Source organism: Gavialis gangeticus, unplaced genomic scaffold (genome assembly GCF_001723915.1).
Source record: "Gavialis gangeticus isolate Ggan-Ray unplaced genomic scaffold, GavGan_comp1, whole genome shotgun sequence".
Taxonomy (NCBI): Eukaryota; Metazoa; Chordata; order Crocodylia; family Gavialidae; genus Gavialis; species Gavialis gangeticus.
The window spans coordinates 3,114,491-3,125,541 of NW_017729033.1; the positions used below are offsets into that span (position 1 = coordinate 3,114,491).

The 11,051-nt window shown below is 45.5% G+C and overlaps 1 long non-coding RNA gene across 1 annotated transcript in view; it reads right to left on the reverse strand.

Annotated features, from left to right (window-relative positions):
• The window catches only part of LOC109304098, a 22,987-nt gene extending 13,764 nt beyond the window's left edge, over nucleotides 1-9,223 (reverse strand). The window contains exon 1 of the long non-coding RNA XR_002099292.1: nucleotides 8,970-9,223. This is a non-coding gene — a long non-coding RNA (uncharacterized LOC109304098). The remainder of the gene's footprint in view (nucleotides 1-8,969) is intronic.
• Nucleotides 9,224-11,051: the final 1,828 nt, after the last annotated feature.

Here is an 11,051-nt window from a genome sequence, read left to right on the forward strand (position 1 = left end):
GTTTCCCCCCTCCCTCAGGAATGCAGCCAGCTCAAGTTCCTTAAAGAGACAGGCTGAGGGTGTGGTCCCCTGTGTGCTGGGCCCATCCTGATTGAATGGTCACAGCACAGAGATTTAAATCACAGTGTCACAGGGCAGAGATTTTTGGGGAGAAACCAAGGTGGCTTTCTGCCACATGGGGCTCAGTCTTTCTCTAGTTTCCCTACTGACTTCCCTCTTCCAGGGCTCATGCTCTCTCTAATGCCCTGCCTTGCAGCCTGCAATCTGCCATCAACCAAACTGTCCTAGACCCAAGGTCTCCACCCATTTCTAGTCTCTTCTGGGCTGGCAGTTCTCACCCCTGACCAGTCCCTCCCTGCTAGTCCCTTTGGCCAAGAGCTTCTCTCTGGGTCTTGCCACTAGTCCTCTCTGGGTCTCTGTCCTGCAACCCACTCCCTATCTGCTCACAACCTGCAGCCCTTGTCTTTGGAGCTCCTTCCAGCTGCCTCTACTCATTGAGGCTCTTCTCTCAGTGCTCAGGGCCAGACTGCCTTTTTTGGCCCAGAAACTAGGCTGATACCACCAGGACCTCCACTCTTTTAGGAGCTTTCAGCTGGACGCAAGGTTTTCCCCTTCTTTTCCCAGTACTCAGCTTGCTCCCCTTCTCCTGCAGTCACGACTTAACTAGCTGCCTGGAGCTCTGCCCATTGTGGCTTGTTGCAAGGCAGCTTGCTCCAGGATAGTCCCTTGCAGCTTTGAAGGTCCTCTCCTTGTCTTCCCTCAGCACTTTGCAGCCATATAATACCACCTCTTGCTCTTAAATTAACAGGGGTCGGAGCCCGGTCAATGTACAGCCTGTGTTTTCTTCCCCAGGTTGTGCACTTAATTGAAGGACCCTGTATGCATAGGTGGGTGGGAGGGAGATGGTTCATGTATTTCTGATATACAAGTTGGTATCACCCAGAATTGGAAAGAGTATGTGCACTATTGTAGTATGTGGAGTTCCTACGTCTGCCTGAGCTTTGATTGCATCTGTCAATCCAACCCATTGCTTCCACTCACTTTAAAGTTCAACAGTAGTAATTGCCGCCATTTGAAAACCCAGAACTTTAGCAAAGAAAGGATGGGGGGACAGGGCAGAACTGAGGTATAGAGGCATGGCAGTGTGGGGACGAATCATGCACTAACATTGACCACAAAATATTGTGCTTTTCTTGCCAAGACTGTGGACACCAAACCCTGCAGATGGATGACTGTCAAAATGACACCCCAGGACAGCAGGCACTACAACGTTGCTGACTCCTGTGATCTGATCAGGAGCATTGAAAAATACAGTAGGAGGCTTTTCCTAAACCCACAGCTCTTGGAATCATCTGATGAGGAGAGCACCTTCGCTTTTCCCATTGAAAATCTTGTTTTTAGCACACCTGGTTCCAGAGGAAAGCTTCAAAATGCACCCTGAAGTACCCAAAACCAAAGGCAAACTCAAGTATATTGTGATTATTATTTTATTCTCATCATGTTACATTGAAGTCATGATTTTGGGGTGGAACTTAGATTTTTTAATATTTGCAGTATCCCTAAATGTGCTTAGAAATCAGGTCATTCAGAAACCACCAGCCTCTATCATTTGAGATAAAGAGGGCTCATCTACTCATGCACTTTAATGCTCATTAGCCTATTTTAATGAGCATTAAAGTATCACTAAAAAAATCCATGCACCTGCTAATGCTCATTGAAGTGTTACTAAAAACCATGCTCTTTAGTTAATGTGCTCTAATCTGGGCTAATGTGCATTTTCCTAGTACCTGAAGGCATGTCTACATGCATATTAACACACTTTAGTTAATGCACATTAAATTGAGTACCTCCATTGTGAGGTAGCAGGAAAATGCACATTAGCTTGTTTCATGTGTATTAACTAAAGAGCATGGGCACCTATACATGAGTGCCAAGGCTGCTCCGACATACTCAAATGAGCGTTAGTTCAAGCTGCCATTTTCAAGCACGGGGTTGCTGATACACAAGACACAGCAGCGCTTTAATTAGAGTGACTCTGGGAGCCACTTTAATTAAAGCACTATCCCCTCCCCACCCCCAGAAGCACGTGTTAAAGTGCCCTGTGGTTCATGCACATTAACTAAATGGCATTTTTTTTAGTGACGCTTTAATGCACATTAAAAGAGGCTAATGTGTATTAAAGCACAAGTGTCGATGTGCCTTCATAATAGAAGGTGTTTATAGATGTGCTCCAGGAGTTGGGGTGGGGAGGAGGGGGGAGATGCTTTAATTAGAGTGGTTCTGAGAGCCGTTCTAATTAAAGTGCCCAAAGCATCATGAACTTTAGTTAAAGCACCCCTGCCACCATTTTTCAGTGTGGGGACGCTGATACATGGGATGGCAGAGTCTGCTGGAGTGTGGTAATTACCATGCTCCAGCAGACTCGATTAATCGAGACTGCTCCAAAGCGCTGTAATTACAGCACATTGGAGCAGCCTCCTTGCACGTGTATAGGCACCCAGAGGTACTAGATTTTATGCACATTAACTAAAAGTGCATTAATGCATGTGTAGCTGTACTCTCTTTGCTATTCCCACTAGCATCTCAGGGCCTTAGGACTTGAACCTGTATCCTAATGGTCTTGTGATAACCCTTGGCCTCTCAGATCACCTACCCAACAGGATACCTTAGATAAAGCTTCCTGTCTCCTGAGCAAGGGAGCAGAGAGCAGAAACCAAATCCGGTGCCGTGGAAGGAGATAGCACTGAACACCTGACAGAGGGAAGGTGTGTGTAGGTTGGAGATGGCAGAAGAGAGCAGCAACTTTCAGGGATTCCTCGGGACAAGATTGCTTTGCTTAGGATCTTGGGTTTCTGCATGAGGAAATGAGCTATACTGCCCATTTGTTCATGGTGCACGGATTGTGTTCCCCAGCATGCAGTGTATTTAGGTCTCGTATCCTCTGTGGAGCAGTGATGAAATGACAGTGGCATATTCGCTCACACCAAGCCAGGAAGCTACAAGATGACTTCAGCTTCCAAGTCAGTCTTCAGAAGCTTTCCCTCCCAGGGAGCGCTGGACCAGAGCTGGGAAACATAAAGAGCGTCATTGTGTACAGATGGCTGAAGACACAGATCAGCTTGATTAATGCTACTAAGAAAGATGCTATTCAATATTTCGTTTGAGTACGAAATGCTTAGTCTGCGCAATTCCCAGGAGGTATTTAACTAGCTGCCAACAACAAAGGTTTAATCAATGGATGGAATAAGAAGAGTCTCCCCTCTTATATCTGTGAATGAGGAAATCACAGACACTGGAAGGGTCGCAGCCCCCTGCTTTGCATTATCCCAGTTCCATAATTGGTGTAAAATGAGATTGAGCAGGTGTCTGAAAGATGCCAGTCTGTTCCCATGAAATGGGGAGAGACAGATGTGCTGATACGTGTGTGCTCTGTCCTTCAAACTGTCGAAGGACAAGGGGCTGGAGGGGGCCAAAGGTGGAAGCGGTATGAGTATACTCTGGGGATAAGCAAAAAGCTTCAGGGGTATGACTTATTTTTCTCTTACTCTAGAAAAGCATGCAAAGAAAGCAACTCTACCTATGTGCCTTTGCCATCGTTATATAATTTATACATCATAAGGCAGATGGGACTATTCTGGTCACCCAGTCTGACCTCCCGCATAACACAGGCTCAGAGACTTCTCTGAATGAATTCCTGTTGAAACTAGAGCATCTCTTTTAGATAAACAGCCAATCTCAACATTAAAACTTCAACTGATGGAAATTATCCACCACAACCTTTGGGAAGTGGTTCCAGTGGTGAAGCATCCCCTGTTCAAAAGTTGCATCTTGTTTTAATAAAAATGTGTTTAGTTTCTTCCTTTGCAACTCATTGACCCTTTGTTTTCTAGATTGAAGAACCCATTCTTACCCAATTTCTGTTCCCCATAGAGGCGTTTGCAGTCTGTGGTCAAGTCAACAGAACTCAACAGATGGACCTGCTGGAGCCTCTCAATTTAAGACATGTTTTTCCCCAATTCTCCATCCTCATTCTTGTGGCTGTTTGCTGAACCCTCTTCCAGCGTCCTTAACCAAAGCGGAATCACATCTTGCCAAACATCATGAGCTTGGCTTAAGATTGCTTTAAAAATAACAGGAGTTGTGGGTTTTCTAATGTTTCATCTGGCTTTGGAAGCTGTAGGAGGATGCCTTCCACCCCCAAAGCATGGGTGAACTTTGCAGGGTCATAGCCTGGACTTGAATACACATAATAGGAGATGGCGGCCATTTTAGCAAGGGGAAAATTTGTGTGCTAGCACCTTTCATTGTGTTTGCATGAGGTGGGTGAGCGATATCTCCCGAATTGTTAGAGTTTTGATAAAATCATGAGACTTGGAAACAAGGGAAGCTACACAGTGAAGTGAGGTGTGTCTTCAGCTAAGCAAGCAGTATAATGATGTACAGGGGTCGATTCTTTGAACTCCTGTTAGTGCTGCAATAGAGGTTTTCAAGCTGTTGGTGCTGATCTGTAGTGATTTAGCTACTCATGGTGGTAGCTCTGCCTCTTTGTTTCCCATTAATCAATGTTACTAAGACATTTCATTGTACCCCAAATACTTCCCTATCATTACTGTCTTCTATAAACCATTGCTTTAGCTGGCAAGGAAGCTACTCTACAAGATGTGAATGGTATGAGAGAAGGTCTACAAATAAATACCACCATTAAGATGTGGCTGAAACTATGACCAATTCTGAGGGCCTCTGTTTCACACACGTCTGTTGTGGTTTTTTTGTGGCAGTGACCCAAACGGCCGCTAACTGAGGCAAAACCTTCCACCCACCCTTTACATATTTCTATACATTTGTATTTGTATCGAAGCATTCATGGAAGTACTTAAGACCCAGTTAGACAAAGCCTTGGCTGGGATGATGTAGTTGGGGCTGGTCCTGCTTGGAGCAGGGGGTTGGACTAGATGTGACCTCCTGAGATCCCTTCCACCCTCATTTTCTATGGTACCATTAGTGAAGTTGATTAGCCACAGGAACAAATTACCAAAGGTTGTGGTAGATTGCCTATCTCTTGACCTCTTCAAATTAATGCTGCATATTTTTCCGGGAAAATATTGTTTAGTCACAGACAAGCTATTAAGTCAGAATGGGGAAACTCAGTAAAATGTTATGGCCTGTGATAGGCAGGTGGTCAGACCAGGAATTTAAACAATCCTTTCCTGGCCTTAGTATCTATAGATTTGTTACTTCTATGTGAATCTCTGGAAGCAAACACTTGAGCCCACACTTTCAAATGTGTCTTCCAGTTAACTTGCCTTATATTTTCAGTTGTGCCATTTATGGTAACTTAACAGCGCCTGAATTTTCAGTAGGAGGGTGCTTGAGATTTGCTGAAAAACAGGTTCCCAATTCTCTTCTGAAGTGTTCAGCTTTGATTGCTTTAACAATGAGGTACATTCAAGCTACCGTCATTTCAATGAATACTTGCAATCCTCCAAACTGGCCAAGATCGTCCTTTGGGCACATCTTGTACTCATCACATACATCTGATATTTTTTATGAGGATCAAGTCATGCATGCATCCCAGTATAATGTTTAATAAACAGGCAGTTTACTCCCTGTCTGTGGTTATTTCCTTTGGAATAGCCTGTGATACTCTTGCAACCTTAGCAAATAGTTAGGGGCGGTTTACGGTTGTAATGGTATTTTGGAAAAAATGTATCTGAACCAGATTGAAGCTACACAACTATAACAGCAATATGCAGCAGAATGCAAACACCTGGCTCAGTTCCATCCAGATGTGCAACCCTGGGTGCAACTACACATGCATTAACGCACTTTAGTTAATGTGCATTAAATCTAATACCACATTGTGAGGTACTAGGAACATGTGCATTAACCTGTCTTAATGCGTATTAACTAAAGAGCATGGTTTTTAAGTGACGCTTAATGCACATTAGCCTATTTTCATTCGCATTAAGTAAATAGCACAGGTTTTTATGTGATGCTTTAATGTGCATGAAAATAGGCTAACGTACATTAAAGCGCACTTGTAGACAAAGTCCTACCCTTGCAAGAGAGGGCAGAGTTTGCTCTATAGCATGCTGCACATCCATTTCTGGTAGTATTAATGTAGACAATTCCTGTTGAACCACTCTACCCAGATCTTCAGTAGGAAGTGTCTATTCTTTGACATAAAAAGCCAACTTTTAACAGTCAATAGCAGTCACTGGTCCCTGATCAAGACTTAAAATAGAGACCTTGTGTTGACAGGCCAGGTTGGCTTGGTCAGCCTGGAAGTTAGAGAACTGGGGAAAATCACAGGTTACATCTTATTGATTTTCAGTAAGAATCATCTTTATATTTTTTACAGCCAAATCCTGTGTCTTCTTGGCAAGGTGAGACAACATGTAAGACCTTCAAACTTCAGTGCTAGATTCACTTCACCTGGAGTTTTTCAAGGTCTCTGATAAACCTGGCCTATCTAGCTCTCTGAAAAATGTTGAATAGGGAAAAAAATCAGATAACTGAATGTTGGAGAAAATTGGCATCTTTACACAATTAGTTGAAAAGCAAGTCAAAATACTTTGGATATGTGGTTAGAGAAGAGGGAGGCAGCCCAAAGAAGGTAGTCACTAAAGGATGTGCAAAAGGAACCAGAAGGTGAGGTAGATCAAGAAGAGCATGGGTCAAGGTCATAGAGGAGTCGATGGAATCGGGGATCCACTGGGCAACAGGATTACCAAAGAATAGACAGTTGTGGAGAGATCTGGATTATCCTGCCACTGGCCCTCAATTTGAAGGCAGTTTGGTTTGGGACAGACATCAGAACAGTTTGAGCCAAATCAGTTAAGTCCAATACTGTGTTCAACCAGGTTTATCTCAAACCAGTTTCAGCCCTGGTTTATGTGCACTGAACATCTGTTCTGTGACAGGTTTAAACCAGTTTCCGATCCCTTAAACCGGGTTTTGTGTAATGTCTGTCCCTAGCCTTTATGTCTACTACTACTAATGTCTCTGACACAACTTGGATTTTTACAGCTGCTAAAAAGAGATGGTGTGTTTGATAAATTCAGCTCTGGATTGGATGTTAGGACACCTGACTGCTTTTCCCATCTCTGCTGCATCCTTGTTATGTGATCCTGAAGTCCCTCCTTTGGCAAAAACAGGGCACCTTCCTTTAGTGAATCCCAGAAAACTGAGGGTAAGTAGTGCTCTGTAAGGCCAGGTGGTGTTATAAGAGGCCATTTATTATTTGCATCACTTTAGCACTAGCGAGGTTCAATCCTAGGCCATTGCAATGTACAAAGCAGAACAGGAGAGAAATCCCAGCCCCAAATCTACCTTTACGGGATGCAGCAGCCATATGTATGCAATCAAAGCGGCTGTAAATCAGACAGGGCATGGTGGGGACCACTCCAAACAGAAGCGAGTTGCTACTCCTGTGCAGATTTCATGCATGTCACATTTAATAAAACCCCACTCCAGTCCTATTCAGTTTTATAGGCAGCATGAGTGCTCTTCTTTCCTCTGCTTTTGCTTTCATTTGCAATCCCAGCTATAGCTCGAAGCACTGTTTGGAAACAGGCAGGATGAGTTCCACATTGGCAGCTGGTCCTAAAATTAACAGAACAACAACAGCCACTAAAAGCTGAGATTTGACGCTGCCATTAATACATTATCATGGCAAAAAAAAAGGGGGGGGCTGGGGCCTGCCAGCTTCTTTGACAAGTGATAGTCCCACTCCTGACTTTGCAGCTGTGCAGGGAGATTACGCACATCCCCCCGTGCAAAGCAGCTTTCCTCTCGCCTGTGACTTCGAGGCTGCAGCAGCTGAATGTACCTGCTCAAACCCAGCTTTTCCCCTCCAGGCTTTAATGCATAAAAATATGACCTGCAAAAAGCCCGCTCTTTTTTAATGTGTGAAAATCCCTGATGGGGGGCTTAGCAAATGAATTCATTCACACAGGGAGAGGGGGTTGTTTTCAACGGGAGATGGTGTATTGTGGAAGGGAAAGAGCCAGCTTAGCAATCGCACTTCTCTCTGAAATTAGTCTGCCTGCTCTTGCTACGTGCTGCACATCGGGTGGCGGTGAGTGGAGGAGATTAGGGACAGAGAGTATTTTTTCCCTGCTGTCTCAGTCTGTGGATGCTACACGTTTTACAATGCTGCTGCAGCCCGTCTGGTTTAATCTTTCCTCTCTTGTTCTAAGTTTCCCAAGTTGTGTTTCAGAGTCTTGCTCTCACCAGTACGGGAGAGAAAAACCTGCATCGAAACAGGGCAGCGTGACCCTACAGTCGCCCACTACGACCAGGGCCATGAGCAGCACCAATGGATTATTTACCAATTAAACTTTATCCGTCGACGCTCTGTGCGAATGGCCACTTCAGTCCCACGGTATTGGTCCCCTTCCCTGATGGGCTGCTGGACTTCTTTTTTCAATAATCAAGGATGCGGCAAATGACCAATACTTTTATTCATGCACAAATAATCTGGCCGGTGCAGTGCCAGCCCATCGATGAAATGAGAACATCACCAGCGACCTGTCCATGGGCGGAAAATCATTGACTTTGCTCTCACGGCGGTCAGGCAAAGGGACCCTCGAAAAAGGGCAAGAATCACAACTGGAATTTGGGGAGTGAATAGGTTTTCCTGTAATCTGAGCTGCTCTACCGGACAAAGAGCAAAGGAGAATAACGGTCCTCAATATTCCCCCTCAGCTGCACCTGCTGTCCGTCAGGAGCTCGGCCAGCACTTTCCAATACAACCCCTAACTCTCACACGTCTCGGCTCTGCAGATTTCCTTTTTGACATTGCTTCTACAATCCCCCCTGCATTTTGTGACTCCAAATCGCAGACAAATCCTTCCAAAATAGCATGCCGTTGATAAGCCTTGCTTTGAGGAATCCAGCTAGCAAGTCTGTTTGCCACAATCCTGTAAGTCAGATGTAAAAATACGATGAGGAAGGCAGGTTATCACCTTGTGTCGTGGTCACCTATGAAGACTTCAGCCTGTTCCAGTCTTCACAGCTCCCTTATTTTTCTGTTTTCTGTTCTAGGACCTGGTGCCCTTTTGAAAGGCTGGTCATGTCAGTTGGTAGATAAATGGCAACCCATTAGGAGTCTCACCTCCAGTGCCGATATAGGAATCGAGTCAATTAATCCATTAATCCGTTACTTAGAACTAATGAAAAATGTGAGCAGAGTTTTGCCACACCTGAGCTTGCATGTTAATCAGCCTCCTTGTGTAATCTTTAAACTCTGCTCAGTCTCCGACGCGCCTCCATCCTTCACTGGTCTTGATTGGAAAATTCACAGCGCCAAGTGACTTCAAAGAGGCAAAAGCCGAAGCTGTTTTGGTACCAAGCGATGTGAAAATCAGCAATAAGCACTGGGCTCGGGCTCTGTCCCCCCCCTTCAATCAGCTGGAGCCGGGGGGTTGGTTTGAAAACCAAGTGAGATTGCAATTGGGCTGCTTGGTTCCTCCTGCCGATGCTACCCAAGTTTGGAGATATGTTACAGGGTTAAAAGGGAAGGGTCTCCTGATTTCACACCCGGTTTAGGACACTACTTCCTCTGCTTTGTTGGCGACTCCCCAATTTGGGTGGGAGGCAAAGACCCTGGGAGTTAGGCTGGACCTTGACAACGGCATAAAACCAGCTCCAGGCCCCTCTTTTCTCCGCTCTCTCTCCAGCTGGGAGTTTGCCAGGAGTTTGCCCACAAAAAGAAATTCCCATGAAGCTTCAGCAAGAGCTACCAAGTGTGTCCGGTCACTTCTCACCTCCCAACACGTCTGCATGTTTATGGGCTCTTCCATCCAAGTGGCCCAAACCTCTTCTCCACTGCCTCTTTTCTTTTATTTGGCCCTAAATCTGATGCAGTAACATAAAGCCCGAGGGTTGCCCAAGCACAAGAGCACCTGGGGCCCAGCATCAGTTTGAAATCGGAAAGTGCATCCATCTATGAGAACTGGAGCCAAACCATCCCATGCAAATCCATTGCCCAACCTCTTAGCAAAACTACACGGTCAACCCTGACACAACCACAAAACATAGCACCCCAGCCTGCCACAGATAAAGCAGAAGGACCGTGGAGGACAATGTCTTGCGGCTGTGAAGGATGCACGGGAGCTCCGAATCAGACCTTCAATGCTGGAGGCTGCAAGTGAGAGAGGATTGGTGGGAAAAAACATATTCAGACCCAATTCACATTCCCTTTCCGGGGAAGTATGGCCCAGGAGACCAGGCAAGGTGACCCTATGGGCTGACCCAGTACGTGGCGGCTCTTATGTTCTGCAAATACGCTTGAGAGAGCCAAGGAAGGGAGCCATGTCCACCGTCCATCAGGGCTTGAGCTCCGCTGTTGCAGCTGTGGAAGAGCCAGTCCTGCTGTGTTATTTTTTGAAACAAGGAAAAGGGTGCAGGGAGGGGGGAGCAATCCCTCAGGAAGCACCCTGCCACCCGAGCAGGCCCTCGTACCCCGGCGAAGCGTGATTCATGCCTGCCCGTGCGGTGATGGATCTCCACGCCAGACTTGGCAAGCAGTCAGCAAAATTCATCAGCAGCTCATCGAGGCAGCGCGCCGAGAGTTCACGGGGAGTTTAGCCCGTGAACTGTTGAGGGTTAATGGCAATCTGAGCATATTGAGCGGCGCAATTACTAAATAATGAACTTTTCTCTCCAATAAATTTGCCTTTGACTTATAAAAAAATCTTTAACCTGTCAGTCTTCAGTCATTTTTTTTGGAATAGAAACTCAGAATAATTTTTAATCTGCTCTTCCCCTCCCCCCCCCCCCTTTTTTTTTTTAAATGCGACCACTTATACAAAGCCTCCGATGTGCCATATTTATAGCAGCTTCATCACCCGGATAGATTTGTAGGTGGGTGCCTGCCTACTGCTTGGTTTCATCATTTCATTTTTTCCAGTCTCTCCCCACCCTCCACCCTCCCTTCCCTGTGCTTTTTTATTATCCTATCACCAGCCCCGATCTACAGGAAGGTTTTCATGGGCTGAGGAATGTCTAAGAGGTCAGGTCAATTGGGACGGAGCCAAAAATATTAG